This window comes from Salvia hispanica, chromosome 6, assembly GCF_029641045.1.
Source record: "Salvia hispanica isolate PSC_SH4W2 chromosome 6, Shi_PSC_v1, whole genome shotgun sequence".
Taxonomy (NCBI): Eukaryota; Viridiplantae; Streptophyta; class Magnoliopsida; order Lamiales; family Lamiaceae; genus Salvia; species Salvia hispanica.
This window is the reverse complement of record NC_142697.1, coordinates 5,724,031-5,742,718: the sequence shown is the minus strand read 5'-3', so window position 1 is coordinate 5,742,718 and position 18,688 is coordinate 5,724,031. Positions and strand designations below refer to the sequence as shown.

Below are 18,688 nucleotides of genomic sequence, written 5' to 3'. Positions count from 1 at the left end.
ATTGTAGAGTTTTACCTATACAAGCAAGATTCTATTCGTGCGAAACTTGCTCGAAACATGCTTTTCAGTATACCAAACCTAATTGATGGGGTTTGGTGCCCCTTGCACAGCGGAAGACTTGTACAAAACAAATAAATCAGATACGGATCTATTTGACCGATTATGCGATTAATATATTCACATGTTAAACAGATAATTGCATGCTAGAACGCAAATAATTCATGCTCATAGAAAGTAAATCCTAAACATGGTTTCTACGGTTTAGAGTTACCGATTTGATTCTCCAAAGAATCGTCGATTGCTCGCGCTTTCTCCACGTGGTGATCTTCAATACTAGACCACGGATCTTCTCTCTGGTTCCCGAACTGTACTCCAATATCAGTGTGGGCTGACCTTATCAAAATACTAGGACTCGAATAAAGAAGATAGAAGAAATCCTTTTGAGAAAAGGAGTAGAATTCGAAATCCTCCACAGCTGTAGAGTTCGAAATTTTCGAAAATTTTGAAGTATGAAAATTGTGATTCTTCTGTCTCCTTTATTCTCCTATATATATTAAGTTCCTTTTTGGGCCCAGACAGGGATCTATGGAAGGTTTTGGATATGGGCTCCCCCAATTTGCTTTTTACTAATTAAATTGAACCCACAATTTAATACAAGCTTATATTGAAATAGTACGAGCAGCCACTACAGAAGTAATATTGAACTCTCCCCATCCAAATCCGAAATTACAAGTAATCCGGGTTTCCGTTATTTATATTATTTATTTCCCGCGCTTAAGATATAAATGTCCATTAATTAATTAAATTCTGCTATGGACTTAATTAATTAATCTCTTATTAATTCCAAGAGTGGATTTAGCTAGAATCATTTATTTATTATTCATAGAGTAATAAAACTCCAACTGGCTAGTTTTCCGAATAATAAAACCTTGTTCGAGCTCCTCTTGAGGACATTATCAAACGAGACTCACCTCGCGTACGTTTCAACATAATAGCAATCCTAGCACCGCTAGATATTAATCACCACGACCCAATATATCAGGATTATTGGGTTGCGAAAACCCGCACCATTTGATAAGTCAAAGTAGTGCATAATCAATACCGTATACTCGATGCTAGCATATGTAGATCAAGAAATAGTATTTTATCAAGACCTAGTCTTTCAGTAGATATCATAAAGACACGTCTTGCTGTTAGATCCGTTCAGTGATACACCACACCAATGTCATCTTATTTCAGTAAGGCTTAGAAATATGCGGACTGACATTGCAACCTTTCACGATAGGTAGTCTAAGCCTATCTAGGTTGTGAAATTCTTCTTTTTCTTTTGCACAGCATTGCATAGATCTGAGCGTGTTACCTTAAAGTGGACGACGACCACAATCGGTCTACTAAGCAAAAGACTTAGACTCTATTTGCTTTTTATACATTTAAATGTTTATAAAAAACATCTTATAAATGCACAAGCAAACACAATATAAATGCACAAGCAAACACAAGGTTTTATTATTCGGAACCTAGCTAGTTGGAGTGTGATTACTCTATGAATAATAAATAAGCGTTTCATGCTAAGTCCACTCTTGGAATTAATAAGAAGTTAATTAATTAAGTCAATAGCAGACATTAATTAATTAATGGTCATTTTAATCTTAAGCACGGGAAATGAAAGATAAACGGAAACCCGGATTACTTGTAATTTCGGATTTGGATGGGGAGAGTTCAATATTACTTCTGTAGTGGCTGCTCGTAATATTCCAATTATAACTTATATTAAATTGTGGGTTCAATTTAATTAGTAAAAAGTAAATTGGATGAGCCCATATCCAAAACCTTCCATAGATCCCTGTCTGGGCCCAAAAGGAACTTAATATAAATAGGAGAATAAAGGAGACAGAAATAACACAATTTTATTTGCTAAAATTTTCGAAAATTTCAGCTCTCACAAGCTGCTGTAGGAATTTTCGAATTCCTTTCCTATTCCAAAAAGGATTTCTTCTGTCTTCTTTATTTAAGTCCTAGTATTCTAGTAAGATCAGCCCACACTGATATTGGGATACAGTTCGGGAACCAGAGAGAAGATTTGTGGTCTAGTACTCAAAGCATCACGTGGAGAAGAAGCTAGCCATCTTCAATTCTTTGGAGGATTAATTAGGTATTTTTCTGCTCCGTAGAAAAGCATGTTTTAGGTTTCAAATATTCTTAAAGCATGATTAATTCAAGTTATGAGCATGATACGTGTGATAATTACGCGAATAGCTTTTGTCTAAATAATCTGCTAAATAGATCTAACTTTTATGTGAGTTATTGTTTTAAACGCACCGCTTCCGCTGCCAGTTCCAACAAATTCGCGCTCTCAGCGTGATAACAAGGAGAAGAGAATACTTGCGAGCTAAGCTGACGAGGTGGGCTTTTCTTTTAAAATAAGGACATCGTCCTAAATCATTATTGATGAGAATGAGATCTGTGTTATCATGCTTGATTTGTTTAGTCGTGCCTATCCCTTGTGGCTATGCCACTATTGTTTTAATCGAATTCGGATCCTCGTAGAGCCGCAAACTCTACTTGGATTAGTGTACACCAATGTTAGACCGAGTGCTGGCGTACGGGTCAGCCGGTCTAGTGACCTGGATTGCGGCCGCATTCCTTGTCATGTAGAATGATGATATGGTAAACGTCGATGTGAAAAATGGTTGCGCGACCGTGATTTTGGATAAATGATACATATTGTGGTGCATCGGGTCTTTCTAAAGATAAAACCCCGGTGGACACTTGAAAATGGCATGATAACTATATTTGTGATAAAACTGTTTTCGGCTTAAGTCCACTGAGTATGTTTATGCCCTGCATGTGTTTTCCCTATGTGGAGGTTGAGCAGTGACGAGCGGTTGGTGGTGTTGAGCAGAATAATTGAATAATATGATTGTAATACCCGCTCTTTGTTACCTTTTCTTTAAGACTAATGTCAACCTAGAGAAATGTTTGTTGTTTTCAAATCAGAAATATTAGTCGATGGTCTTGCTTGGTTGCTAATTTGAAGAGTGTCGATCAAACTAAAACAGATTTTCGTATATACGTGTGAAATACAATAAACGTCAAGAAATAAAAATGAGGTTACTTTGTCAAACTAGAAAGTCCGAATACATATCAAGCTACTCTATAACTATAAAATAATTTACACATGTGTTGACAAAAAAAAAAAAAAGAAAGAATTTAAGAATACAAATATACAAAGAGTTGGGCCTCGACTCTCGAACTCGAGATTTCTTTCGGCCCAAAGACTTAGAGGGCAGCCCGAAGGCCCGTGCAGCCAGCCCGACTGCCTCGTCTCGATCCCAGGCCACATCCCCAATTTTTTTAAAAAAACCCTTTTCCTTTATCTGCCATTAAACCTGCAAGAACCTACAAAACTAATAAATATTTTAGATTACTTTTCCCAACATCAAACCAAACAAGGAAGGAGGCATCCTTTCTTTACCAAAGGAGGTCTAAATGATCCCAAAATGGGAGGTACACTCCTACACAGCCAATGCACCAAACCGAGAGCTGTATGTGAAAAACAAAAATTCTTAAAACTTAGGAGTACAAGGCTGCAAACCTGTGTACTAAGTAATAAATGAAAGAAGGGACAACTGAGATAAAACATTTAGAATTTACCTCTCATTGCTGCCAAGAATTTGAGACTTGCCTCTTTTGGAGTGGCAACCTATCCTTTGACCGATACCTTGCTGATCAGCTAGCCCAAAACGTGTCCCTCCAGCTGCGCCAAATCAGCCCAAACCGAACAGCCACCTGCTTCCCCTGCACATCAAACAAAGTAACCTAATGAAGGTAGTACTTATGTTTCAAGAAAGAGACAAAGGAAGTAAACTAAAGGTGCCATCTGCAGCATGAAAACAAAGAGCTTTGACAGCCATTTAAGGCCTCACGAGTACACCACACTTCGCCTATATAAACCACCATAAACCGCCCCTGACTCCCTCCCCAGAAACCACAAATTCACTCACAATCAAGGAGTGCAGCAAGGAATCGGGAGGAGCAAGAAGGCGAGGAGGGGCAGCGGCAACACGGAGAAGCAGCCGTAAAACGAGAATCGCAAAGGAGAGGTATTCCATAGCCCACCCTCACCAATGCATCATGATAGCCAATCATAGATAATCAAGAACTTAGAACTATAGGTGCTCAAAAATCCAATGTGAACTTAGCAATATCGACTGATAGAACCCATACTTTGAGTAAGAATACAAACCAACACAGTAGGCCTCATGTACAAGTTTTGATATCAAAGTTTTCCCCAATTAAATTACTACCCAAGATGGTTTCAACATCACACAGTAAGATACACTAAGACTTCATCTTTGAAACATAGTATTGTTACAAGGAAATAAATGAGAGGAAAAAAACTTAGCTTTGGAGCAAGGAGTGATGGGAGAGCTGCCGGACGGCGAGCTGCGATGACGGCGGTAGAGAATTCGCCGGAGGGAGCCAGGAGAACGCCGGAGGCAGGGAGAAAGAGAGGCGATGCCTCCTTCCTGTCGGCGACTCCGCTAATAAAGATGAGGCGACGGCGGGCTGGTCTTCAAGGCGGGCCAAGCCGCGTCTACCTCAGCCGGAGACGTCGGCGACGGCGCTGAATCGCCGAGAACGAGCAAAGGATGAGCGGAGAGGGGAATTTCAGAGGCGCGGCGTAGCAGCCGAAGGAGGGAGAGATTAGAAGGGAAGAAGGAGAGAGAGAGTTGGAGCAGCGGCGACGGCGGAGCTCGCCGCGCGATAACGGCGACACAGGCGCGCCGTCGATCCAGAGCTGGAGCCGGCGACGAAGGGGGGGGAGATGCGCCGTCGTTCCTCTCCAAAGCAAGGATTAGGAATTGGGGTTTTTGATTTTGATTTTGGGGATTTTGTGTTTTGAGAGAGAGAGGCCGATAGTTTTGAGGGAGGAAGAAATTGGGCCTCTTTCATTTGGGCCTCTCCTTTTCTTCTTTTGGGCCTCTATAAATTAAATGCATGGGCTAAGGTTTTGTTAATTAATGGACCAATTCTTTAAATAATCTAAGGAGTTGGGCTAATAATTAAAATAAAATGGGAGTTTGCTCTAGCCTAATTAAATCATGAGCCCACCTATGTTGCTAAATCAAATAATTGAGGTTAAGTAATGGTCCGCTAAATTTTTTTTCACGATGATAAATTTAATTCCCAGACTTTAGTATTAGCGCTCGAGTAATTTATGGTGCGAAATGATGAAAAGACCTCGAGTCTATTTTAGTACTCAGGGACTCTTTTTTATGAATTAAGGAAAAGGAATAAAATGATCACGCACTTAGGATGCATCCACGTTTAAGCTTAATTGATTTATCAAAGTCTAATTAAATATTATGCTATTTCCTAAAGGGGCGTCTACGAACGTCATCTAAGGCCAAGTTAAGGAAATTACGGAAAGAGCTTTAGCTTTTGAGGTGGGCATTTCTTTCAAAATGTGATTTCAGTATGAAAATGTGAATCTTTGCTCAAGTATGTTGTCATGCCATGTTTTGTTTTATGATTACCTATCTGCTTGGCTATGCCAAATCAAGTTAAATCGAATTCGGGTCCCAGTAGGGCCGCAAACCCTACTCGGACTAGTGTACACATAAGGGGACCGTGAGCTAACAAAAGGGGTTGGCCGGTCCAGTGACCGTCGTGGAATGTGGCCACATTCCCGGTTCACATCAGTTTCAGATATGGTATATCTATGTTATGTGATTGCGCAATCAAATCTTTACTAAAGGAAAAGTATTTTAGTGACTCGGGTCTTTTTAAGTAAAACCCCGTGATCACTCAACTCTGGCATTGACAATTAAAGATAAAACCATTTTTGGCAATGTGCCCACTGAGTATATCAAATACTCAGCCCTGCATGTTATTTTCAAATGTGCAGGTTGAACGTGTACGAGGAGGCGAAGGTGTTGGGACAAGACTTTTAAATAAGTAGTTAGGTAACCCAAAGTAGCATGTCTTCATACGTGCTATTTTGTCTTGGACTCTTCCGCTGCAAATCTAGAATTAAGTGCTAGAAAGCTATGAACTTAGTCTTGATACTCTGAACACGTTTTGACTATGAACCCATATGCCTTTGATACTATTGATTTAAGTGATTTCATCCTTTTATTGTTGTCCCTTGATTATTGAGAATTTTTAGTCGCGAAATAGCTACGCTCACTAGCACTAGGGAGTTGTGGTCGTGACAGAGTGGTATCAGAGCACCGTTCTTTCGCTCTGGACCCAAGAACCTTCTTTTCAAGCCTTAGTCGAGAATGATAGTACTAGACTAGGATAGTACTAAAATGGAAAGCTTAAAAGGACCCAACACCTCGACTCGTCACGTTCAACTGCAGCAATGAGGTAAGAAAGAAGTTTTTACCAGAAAAATTTTCAGTTATTCATGAAAGAACTTGAAAAAAAAAAATGATTTCTTTTTGAAGATATTGTGAAAATATTCAGGGTTTTCAAGGAAAAGCATGTAAATTCCATTTTTCCTACGAACCATGGAATTTCAAGTTTAAATTGTTAAGCATAAGGATGTCTTTGAGACAAATGCTAAAGTATTATCAGTTACACATGCTCGATTATGTGAAGTATGATGATAGATTAAGGAACTTTTTAGGAAGTTACGGAATGACTAACGCATGCGAACATAGAATGCCTAAGAAGTACGTTAGACTAAACGCTCTTGAACAGAGTTGTAAGTTGATGACTTCCTTACTGCTTTTCTAAGCGATAAAATGAACGAGTATATGCAAGTTAGGGCAAACCCCTAATTTTGTTTTAAGAATGAGGAAATATAGATGAATGTGTCTAAAAGTGGACCCCACACCTTTTCCTCTACCCTATCTCTTGACGAGACCACGATCCATGATGTTGTAATTGGAACAATTCCAAATGTACAAGAATGAACCTAACAATTTATAAATAACCCATCTATTCTTAGATGGTAACGATCAGACGAGATACGAGAAACTACCTACGGCACATGGGCGTCTGTTGAACGTTTTAAATGATGGGAACAACATGAAGTTCCCTTTGTCTTCATGAACTCAATCATAATCAAAATGAGCGTACCCTTGATCTAGTAAAGGAGGTGTATCCTTACACGAAAAGATATCGTACTTACGATCAAATTAAGTGATCCAGTCTTGCGTAGCAAGTCAAGGAGGCTACGTGATCTAGAAACAATGCTTATAGCACGCTGTGAAGCACGATGGAGAGTGCAATGTTTTACGAGAATGAACGTCCTGACTTATCGAGATCATTATGAAAATATGACCTTCAACGACAGCTATTAGTTGTAACACCAGGAATCCTAGCTTGGAATCTATGGTTTCCTGGAACGCTCTGATCATGTACAAGCTCCGAAAGAACAAACAAGAAAGTGTCACATAAGTGGAACAGATGATTATGATCAACAGTACTTACTTGGATTCCCATCGATTTCTTTCTATGAACCTCCTTAATGAAAATGCCCTCGTCTACTTTAGACCTTAGATTGACTTGGATTTATGCAACTAATGCCTCATTTTTTTTTTCTCCTACGAAAGTTGTGACTCTCTTTCAATTTGTTGGCTATAGTAGTTGAGCTCATTGTTCAGAAAATGTAAGGTGTTGACTTCATAAGCTCCGGTCATAAACCTTCGACTCTAAAGTTGCTTACGGCCATGCCCTCCAGAATAATCTCATTTTGAACATCCTGAACAAGGGTGTCCTGCCGTCTTTTTAAGACTTTTGATTGACTCACGTTTTTGCAAGTAATAAGTCACTATCATTTTATTTATTTATTTTTTTTTACGAAAATGGTGACTTACTTTCAAATCTTAAATTCGAAAGACTTATATGTTCTCAAGCATCTTTGTTGTTTGTTGTCCCCCGTATGACCCACCATTGATAAAATCAATATCCCAGATTCTTTAACTCTCACGGTATAACTTCACCCTTAAGTTGCTGATTTTTTCAGACATTTCTTCTCAGAGAATGGCACAATAAGTGGAACTTTTGTTCACCTCCTTATTTGGCAACCATATTGTGACTATTTCGTTCTTATATGAGTGAATTTTTCTTGTCCAGTTCCACTACATGCATTATTTCTAGCTCAAGATTTCTTTCTGAAACACTAAGTTAAGGCTAATGTATTGCATTTTCCTTGATGGTAGTTGACTTTTCCAAAAATATTTCTTTCACTTTGGTCGCTACCTGTGAATCCATTGATGTATTTCCATGATTTCCACATTATAATGTTGGTGAACCATGATCAACGTTAATCAATGGCAATTGTTTACATTTCTAAACCCTCTTGCGACTAATCATCTGAGATCTTGACATGTTGAAATCATCATCCTTGATGTCCGGATCTAGTCAATTTGAACGGACAATTTAACCATCTTATTTGACAAGCCTACTATGGAAATTGAGAGTTCATACAGTATCATCTTATTCTCATGACCTACCTCATGTTCTTTCAAGTTCCCATAAGAATTGAATTCACAAATTCGATGGGTTTAAGTATTTGAAACCATTTGAACCTTGAAGTTCTTTGAATGGATACGATAAGTTCAATTGAACTTAGTACTTGCCTTCAAAATCAATTGTCACGATTTGAGGTCGAAAATTCACAACAGTCGAGCAAGAGATGTTATTCTTATCCCTTTGGATATTCTATAGTCCTTTCAATAAAAGAAATTTGCAGTCATGCTTCTTCTAGGTGACATCAGTACCTATCCAAGTTAAGACTGTTTGATTAATCATCGAGTTCTTAGTACAAGGCAATCACGAAGGGCATAGTTGTTTGGACTTTTCGCACTTGTGTGCCGCCGGTCACGAGCTGCTATGGGATGGATCGTTACGCTATATACATAGAATGTAGGCCACAAAAAGAGAAATGTAAAGGAATCTTATATACGTACAGACCTAATGACTTTTCGTTGTGCAAGACTTATTTATCTAAGTGATTAATCGTTTGGGGCACAAATAACAAAGTGAACTAGGAGAGCCACGAGGAAATGGAGATCAAGATCATCGTTAGGTAACGAAATCTAGTGAAAATATGAACACTCTCATAGATTACGTTTTAATGAACGGATGTCTTCGACAAGAGGAAAATCATCTGAGATATGGCGCAATAAAACCAACGAATGAAGGAACGATCGGGAAAACGAAAACGTACTTCAAATGAGAATAAGAAGCAACAACTTGCCCCAAAACCATCGCAGAATGGCGGTAGAGAAGCCGATCTCAATAAGAAGGTTGAGTACCGACCTAAGGCCCATCCCCGCGCTAAGTGGTCAAGAAACCACCGTGGAAAGTGCATAGTTAGGACACATAGGTGCCTTAATTGTGGCAGAAGCGGACATTTCTCCAGGGAATGCTGTACAAGAATACTAGGACAGGAGGGAGGCAGGACTATTAAGGGCAGCGTCCGTAGTTGCGGGCACTTCAAGCTGAGCCAAGAAGAAAGACAGTCCTAATCACCATATCACCAGCGGCAGCTACGCCAGAGGTTTCCCACTCAGACTATAGTTACTGCACCGAGGCAGAAACAGCCTAAGATTGAGCAGGGAACCAAGAGCAAGACAATTTAGCAAGTATGGGAACTCTCCTCAACATACCTATTGTCATTCTTTCATGTCAGCACCTTGCGTGGATACTTTAGAATTGCCTACTGATGAAATCGAACATAAGATGAGGGTGTTCTCACCCATAGGAGGCCTTAAAGATACCTCACGAACTTGCTCGAACGTAGAATTCACTATGGGAAACCTTAAGTTAGTGGCTCACAATTTACATGTAATGTTGATGTGGAACGTCGACATCATATTGGGAATGGATTGGTTAGCCGAGAACTACGCTACCATTCTTTGTAAGGAAAGGCAGATCTCTGTGCAATACCCAGGGAAAGAACCCACAATCTTTCACGGAATATCCGTGAGGCGACGAAAGTCCATAGATTCTGCGCTACAAGCGGCCACTATGATAAGGAAAGGATGCTCTGCATACCTCGTTTATCTGAATGGAGAAGAGAAAGAGGACCGTAAGATTGAGGATGTAGAAGTGGTACGAGAATTCCCAGATGTCTTTTCGGACGCACTACCAGGATTGCCGCCAGACAGGCAATTAGAATTCACAATCGATCTCGAACCAGGATCGGCCTCGGTATCGAAGGCACCATACAGAATGGCGCCTAAAGAGTTAGAAGAACTCAAGATACAGCTACAGGAATTACTAGACCTCGGTTTCATCCGACCCAGTGTGTCACCATGGGGCGCACCAGTGCTCTTCGTGAAGAAGAAGGACGGAACACTGAGAATGTGTATCGACTACCGAGAGTTGAACAAGCTGACGCTCAAGAACAAGTATCCTCTACCAAGGATTGATGACCTTTTGACCAACTTCGAGGGGCGGGTGTATTCTCGAAGATGGACTTGAGATCAGACTATTACCAACTGAAAGTCCGACATGATGATGTACCCAAGACGGCGTTCCGCACTAGATGCGGCCATTACGAATTCACTGTAATGCCTTTTGGACTTACAAATGCCCTGGCAGTGTTCATGGACTTAATGAACCGCGTGTTCCATCCATACTTGGACAAGTTCGTCCTAGTCCTTATAGATGATGTACTAGTCTATTCGAAGAACGAGAAGGAACACGAGAAACGTCTGAGAACCACCTTAGAGACGTTGAGAGCCGAGAAACTCTATGCTAAGTTTGGAAAATGTGAGTTCTGGCTTAACAAGGTGAACTTCCTTGGACACATAGTAACGGCAGAAAGGACCCGAGTGGACCCTGCAAAGGTGGAAACAGTACAACGTTGGCAGTCACCAACAACGCCTAATGAGATTCGAAGTTCTTAGGTTTGGCTGGATATTATCGAAGGTTTATTGAAGGATTTTCTAAAATAGCCAGACCACTGACTCAACAGCTCAAGAAAGGAGCTAAGGTCAATTGGACGCCGGAGTGCGAAGCAAGCTTCCAACTATTAAAAGAAAAGTTGACCACCGCACCAGTCCTAGCCGTGCCAGCACCAGGAGCAGGCTATGTAGCGTACACCGATGCATCAAAGATTGGACTTGGATGCGTACTGATGCAGAATGGCAAGGTGATTGCGTACGCGTCACGCCAACTCAGGCCACATGAGCTAAATTACCCCACTCATGACCTTGAACTAGCAGCAGTGGTACATGCCTTAAAGATTTGGAGACATCACCTCTACGGAGTTCGATGTGAGATCTTCACGGACCACAAGGGCCTTAAGTACTTCTTCGAGCAGAAGGATTTAAACATGCGACAACGCAGATGGCTCGAATTAGTCAAGGATTATGACTGTGGTATAAATTACCACCCAGGCAAGGCCAATGTAGTGGCAGATGCCTTGAGCAGGAAGACTATGCCCCAAGTGGCCACCTTCCTCACACAGAATGAGGAGCTCATACGGGAATTTGCTAAGATGCGGCTGGAGGTAGTAAGAGCACCAGAGACGGTGGAAGGTAGGATCGCCCCTTTAGTGATTGAACCAGACTTAAGGGCCATAATTGTTGAGGCTCAAAGGAGTGATGAAGCATTAGAGAAAGTTCGTCTTAAAGTGAGGTCGGGAAAAGAGGTGAGTTATCATGAAGAAGCGGATGACGCCCTCACTTTTGAAGGGAGATTATGTGTACCCGATGACGAGGTTCTCAGAAATGAGATCATGAGCGAAGCGCATGAAACACCCTATACTGCCCACCCAGGAAGTACGAAAATGTATCAAGATATGAAGAAGCAGTTTCGGTGGGATGGCATGAAGAGGAGCATAGCGTCGTGTGTAGAAAGGTGCCTAGCATGTCAACAAGTGAAGGCTCTACATCAACGACCCTATGGGAAATTGCAACCCCTAGAAATCCCCGAGTGGGAATGGGAACACATTGCTATGGACTTCATGACAGGGTTGCCAAGGTCACAAAAGCGCGCACTTCGTGACAGGATTGTTATTTGGGTGATTATAGATCGCCTCACCAAAAGCGCGCACTTCGTGACAGGATTGTTATTTGGGTGATTATAGATCGCCTCACCAAAAGCGCGCACTTCGTACCAGTTCGTATTACTTACGAATCGAACAAGTTAGCTCAAATCTACGTGCAAGAGATCATACGATTACATGGAATACCGGTGACGATCACATCAGACCGTGATACGAAATTTACTTCTAGATTTGGATAAGCCTGCAGCAAGAGCTAGGCACCAGATTGAATTCAGTACGGCATTCCATCCACAGACTGATGGGCAGTCTGAGAGGACAATCCAGACCTTGGAAGATATGCTGAGAGCCGTAGTGCTCAACCGTGGAGGAAACTTGGAGCTAGTACTACCATTTATAGAGTTTGCTTACAACAACAGTTGTCAGCATCTATAAACATGGCCCCAAATGAAGCATTGTATGGAAAGAAATGTAGACCACCGCTTTACAGGAATGAAGTCGGAGAGAGAAAGATACTCGGACCGGATTCTGTAAAGGAAATGATAGAGATTGTCCGTCAGATCCGTGAGAGAATCAAGGAAGCTCAAGATAGGCAGAAGTCTTACGCGGATGCTCGCCGAACCAATCTGCAGTTCAAGGCGGGAGACAAAGTTTTTCTGAAAGTATCTCCGTCTAAAGGGATTACGAGATTCGGCGTCAAGGGCAAGCTAAGGCCACGTTTCATCGGACCCTACGAGATTCTAGAAGAAGTGGGTCCTGTGGCGTACGGATTGGCACTCCCACCGAGCTTCGGGAATGTACACAATGTCTTTCACGTATCACAATTGAGGAAATACGTGTTCGACCCGAAACACATAGTCCACCAAGAGGAAATGGTTTTGGAACCAGACTTAAGCTATGAAGAGAAGCCAGAGGAAATATTGGATAGGAAGGTCAAGGAACTGAGGAACAAATCTATTGTAACGGTGAAAGTTTTATGGAAACACCATGGTCACGAGGAAGCTACGTGGGAATTTGAAGACAAGATGAAGGAAAGGTACCCAGAGCTGTTTGAGTAACATAAGCAAAATTTCGGGACGAAATTTTTGCTAAGGTGGGTAGAATGTAATACCCGCTCTTTGTTACCTTTTCTTTAAGACTAATGTCAACCTAGAGAAATGTTTGTTGTTTTCAAATCAGAAATATTAGTCGATGGTCTTGCTTGGTTGCTAATTTGAAGAGTGTCGATCAAACTAAAACAGATTTTCGTATATACGTGTGAAATACAATAAACGTCAAGAAATAAAAATGAGGTTACTTTGTCAAACTAGAAAGTCCGAATACATATCAAGCTACTCTATAACTATAAAATAATTTACACATGTGTTGACAAAAAAAAAAAAAAGAAAGAATTTAAGAATACAAATATACAAAGAGTTGGGCCTCGACTCTCGAACTCGAGATTTCTTTCGGCCCAAAGACTTAGAGGGCAGCCCGAAGGCCCGTGCAGCCAGCCCGACTGCCTCGTCTCGATCCCAGGCCACATCCCCAATTTTTTTAAAAAAACCCTTTTCCTTTATCTGCCATTAAACCTGCAAGAACCTACAAAACTAATAAATATTTTAGATTACTTTTCCCAACATCAAACCAAACAAGGAAGGAGGCATCCTTTCTTTACCAAAGGAGGTCTAAATGATCCCAAAATGGGAGGTACACTCCTACACAGCCAATGCACCAAACCGAGAGCTGTATGTGAAAAACAAAAATTCTTAAAACTTAGGAGTACAAGGCTGCAAACCTGTGTACTAAGTAATAAATGAAAGAAGGGACAACTGAGATAAAACATTTAGAATTTACCTCTCATTGCTGCCAAGAATTTGAGACTTGCCTCTTTTGGAGTGGCAACCTATCCTTTGACCGATACCTTGCTGATCAGCTAGCCCAAAACGTGTCCCTCCAGCTGCGCCAAATCAGCCCAAACCGAACAGCCACCTGCTTCCCCTGCACATCAAACAAAGTAACCTAATGAAGGTAGTACTTATGTTTCAAGAAAGAGACAAAGGAAGTAAACTAAAGGTGCCATCTGCAGCATGAAAACAAAGAGCTTTGACAGCCATTTAAGGCCTCACGAGTACACCACACTTCGCCTATATAAACCACCATAAACCGCCCCTGACTCCCTCCCCAGAAACCACAAATTCACTCACAATCAAGGAGTGCAGCAAGGAATCGGGAGGAGCAAGAAGGCGAGGAGGGGCAGCGGCAACACGGAGAAGCAGCCGTAAAACGAGAATCGCAAAGGAGAGGTATTCCATAGCCCACCCTCACCAATGCATCATGATAGCCAATCATAGATAATCAAGAACTTAGAACTATAGGTGCTCAAAAATCCAATGTGAACTTAGCAATATCGACTGATAGAACCCATACTTTGAGTAAGAATACAAACCAACACAGTAGGCCTCATGTACAAGTTTTGATATCAAAGTTTTCCCCAATTAAATTACTACCCAAGATGGTTTCAACATCACACAGTAAGATACACTAAGACTTCATCTTTGAAACATAGTATTGTTACAAGGAAATAAATGAGAGGAAAAAAACTTAGCTTTGGAGCAAGGAGTGATGGGAGAGCTGCCGGACGGCGAGCTGCGATGACGGCGGTAGAGAATTCGCCGGAGGGAGCCAGGAGAACGCCGGAGGCAGGGAGAAAGAGAGGCGATGCCTCCTTCCTGTCGGCGACTCCGCTAATAAAGATGAGGCGACGGCGGGCTGGTCTTCAAGGCGGGCCAAGCCGCGTCTACCTCAGCCGGAGACGTCGGCGACGGCGCTGAATCGCCGAGAACGAGCAAAGGATGAGCGGAGAGGGGAATTTCAGAGGCGCGGCGTAGCAGCCGAAGGAGGGAGAGATTAGAAGGGAAGAAGGAGAGAGAGAGTTGGAGCAGCGGCGACGGCGGAGCTCGCCGCGCGATAACGGCGACACAGGCGCGCCGTCGATCCAGAGCTGGAGCCGGCGACGAAGGGGGGGGAGATGCGCCGTCGTTCCTCTCCAAAGCAAGGATTAGGAATTGGGGTTTTTGATTTTGATTTTGGGGATTTTGTGTTTTGAGAGAGAGAGGCCGATAGTTTTGAGGGAGGAAGAAATTGGGCCTCTTTCATTTGGGCCTCTCCTTTTCTTCTTTTGGGCCTCTATAAATTAAATGCATGGGCTAAGGTTTTGTTAATTAATGGACCAATTCTTTAAATAATCTAAGGAGTTGGGCTAATAATTAAAATAAAATGGGAGTTTGCTCTAGCCTAATTAAATCATGAGCCCACCTATGTTGCTAAATCAAATAATTGAGGTTAAGTAATGGTCCGCTAAATTTTTTTTCACGATGATAAATTTAATTCCCAGACTTTAGTATTAGCGCTCGAGTAATTTATGGTGCGAAATGATGAAAAGACCTCGAGTCTATTTTAGTACTCAGGGACTCTTTTTTATGAATTAAGGAAAAGGAATAAAATGATCACGCACTTAGGATGCATCCACGTTTAAGCTTAATTGATTTATCAAAGTCTAATTAAATATTATGCTATTTCCTAAAGGGGCGTCTACGAACGTCATCTAAGGCCAAGTTAAGGAAATTACGGAAAGAGCTTTAGCTTTTGAGGTGGGCATTTCTTTCAAAATGTGATTTCAGTATGAAAATGTGAATCTTTGCTCAAGTATGTTGTCATGCCATGTTTTGTTTTATGATTACCTATCTGCTTGGCTATGCCAAATCAAGTTAAATCGAATTCGGGTCCCAGTAGGGCCGCAAACCCTACTCGGACTAGTGTACACATAAGGGGACCGTGAGCTAACAAAAGGGGTTGGCCGGTCCAGTGACCGTCGTGGAATGTGGCCACATTCCCGGTTCACATCAGTTTCAGATATGGTATATCTATGTTATGTGATTGCGCAATCAAATCTTTACTAAAGGAAAAGTATTTTAGTGACTCGGGTCTTTTTAAGTAAAACCCCGTGATCACTCAACTCTGGCATTGACAATTAAAGATAAAACCATTTTTGGCAATGTGCCCACTGAGTATATCAAATACTCAGCCCTGCATGTTATTTTCAAATGTGCAGGTTGAACGTGTACGAGGAGGCGAAGGTGTTGGGACAAGACTTTTAAATAAGTAGTTAGGTAACCCAAAGTAGCATGTCTTCATACGTGCTATTTTGTCTTGGACTCTTCCGCTGCAAATCTAGAATTAAGTGCTAGAAAGCTATGAACTTAGTCTTGATACTCTGAACACGTTTTGACTATGAACCCATATGCCTTTGATACTATTGATTTAAGTGATTTCATCCTTTTATTGTTGTCCCTTGATTATTGAGAATTTTTAGTCGCGAAATAGCTACGCTCACTAGCACTAGGGAGTTGTGGTCGTGACAATGATCTTTTGAAACTCGAGTGTAGTTGTGTCTTCATACATAGCTTCACCCTTCTCTTGGTTGCTTCCGCTGAAAACATGAAACTTACTATCGTTCGTTTGAGATTGAACTACTTCGTTTGTTGGATTATTGAGACATGATATTGTTTTGGATTATCATAAGGACCTTGTTGTTTTGAATATTAATTGTGATATCCCTTTCTTCTTGAACTCATTGCTAAGCGGTTACTCTTATTATTTAATGTGTTTATTAAATACCTTGGGAAAATTCCTTTAATTGAAACCCTAGCCTATGATCTTTGTTGCATGTAAGTTCGCCTAGTTAACGATCGCCGCATTTATTATACCCTAGAAGGGCGGGTCGTTACAGCCAGTCAATGATATTATTCCCCGTATTCAAAAACCCGGTACTAACCTTTAGCTATACTAGATCTACCTTGTATACTTGCAGGTATTTTTAGTGCTAATAAAAAGTGCATCACCTTTGTTCAGAACTGACCGTGTTACCTTGAATTGAACGTCACCCACAACCGGTTTACTAAAACAAAGACTTCGACTTGTTTTGTTTCTTATACATTAAAATATGCAAAATAATCATTAAATGTAAAAACATAACACCATTATGATAAAATCTGATTTATTCCTTGAAAAATAAAATAAGAGTTTTTACAATATCCAATCACTCGAATAATAATTTAAAGTGTACAAAACTCTAATATATGGAGTATGCATAAATAAAGTGGATGTGGCGTTATCTCGTATACGTGCATGAGCTGACTGTACAAAGCTATATACGCTCGAAGCATCTTTTAGTATACATATTCCTCTATCAAAATCCAATAGAAGTCTCATTTCTTTCCGACACGGATTTTAAGAAAGGTTAAGAAAAGTGGGTGGAAGAAAGTTAGTGGAATAGGGTCCCACTTCTATATAATAGTTTTAAATAATATGTGATTGGAATGAGTTAGTGGAATATGGGGCCTCTTTACCAATCATGGTAATTATGAACCGGGACTCCTATTCTCAGATGGACCAAAATAGAAAAACGAGACTCCTATTCGTGGACGGATGGAGTATTATTTAAGAGAGGCTCCCACTATTTTAATTATCAATTTTCTCATCCAACCGACCTGATAGATTTCCGACACAAATTTATCCTACATGGTGCGCCGAAGGCGAGTACCTAAGTGCTGAATTTTTGGACTACTTATCCGCAGCGGGAACGAATTCTCAATTGACTGCGCCTGACATCCCTCAGCAAAATGGCATATCTGAAAGAAAGAATTGGACATTATTAGAGTTGGTCCGGTCAATGATGAGTTATGCACATTTAAAAATTTTGTTTTGGGGACAGCCTTGCTTTATGCAAGTCCTATTTTTGACAACTTACCACCTAAATCAATACCAACTACACCATATAAGTTGTGGACTAGGTGCAAGCCCAATCTAGAACATCTCAATATATGGGGTTGTTCGGCTTATGTACTAAAAAATGATCCAATTAAGCTGGAATCAAGGACCGATGTATGTTTGTTTATAGGTTACCCTAGAGGATCGAAAGCATATGAATTCTATAGTCTCCGAGATAAAAAAGTTATCGTGAGTACTCGTGCCACTTTTTTAGAGGACGACTGTGTGAAGAATCATAAACCCATTAGTGAAATTGATCTTGATGAGCTAAATCTAGTCACAAGTACAACAAGTACAAACTACTCCATAAACTTCAACTTTTATTCCAAATATTGTAGTGTCGCGTAGCAGTGAGAGGGTTCCACAACAACCCGATAAATATATTGGTTTTGGAGAAGCTTAAAAAACAGAAATGTGTCATCTTGATTGAGACAAACTAAAAAAGGAAGTGTGTCATCTTAGTTGAGACGAAGAGTATTTAATTTTACGTTAAGAATAATAATGCTAGTAAATCACAAAAAACTTGCATATATTTTCCTATCACCATTTAGTCATTATCAGTTGCATGCACTAAGCATTCGTAATAGCAAAGGCTATACATTTGCGCTATATCCATTTTTCCTCGGCCACGTTAGCATTTTATATTCCAGCCTATACACCTACAATAGCCCGCCCTATACATCCGCTCTTCATTTTCCACAAATTAAAAGGAAACACCTAAAATACTTAACTAAAAACATACTCCCTCCGTCCTTCTGTAGTAGAGGTACTTATTTTCGACATGGAATTTTAAAAAAAAATTGTTTTGAATGAGTTAAGTAAAAGGAGAATAAAGTAGAAAGGAAAAAGGTAGAGAGATGAAGAGAGAGTAAAGTACTTTTGCCAAAAAAAAAAAGAAATGAC

General features: G+C 40.7%; 2 long non-coding RNA genes across 2 annotated transcripts; both read right to left on the bottom strand.

Moving 5' to 3' along the window:
- Positions 1-3,047: 3,047 nt before the first annotated feature.
- Positions 3,048-4,906, bottom strand: LOC148923124 (uncharacterized). Its single transcript, XR_016132620.1, has 3 exons — positions 3,655-4,906; positions 3,476-3,543; positions 3,048-3,399 (listed from the first exon to the last, which is right to left on the bottom strand). It is a non-coding gene; the product is annotated as an uncharacterized LOC148923124 (long non-coding RNA).
- Positions 4,907-13,203: 8,297 nt separating this feature from the next.
- LOC148923123 (uncharacterized) lies at positions 13,204-15,062 on the bottom strand. Its single transcript, XR_016132618.1, has 3 exons — positions 13,811-15,062; positions 13,632-13,699; positions 13,204-13,555 (listed from the first exon to the last, which is right to left on the bottom strand). It is a non-coding gene; the product is annotated as an uncharacterized LOC148923123 (long non-coding RNA).
- Positions 15,063-18,688: the final 3,626 nt, after the last annotated feature.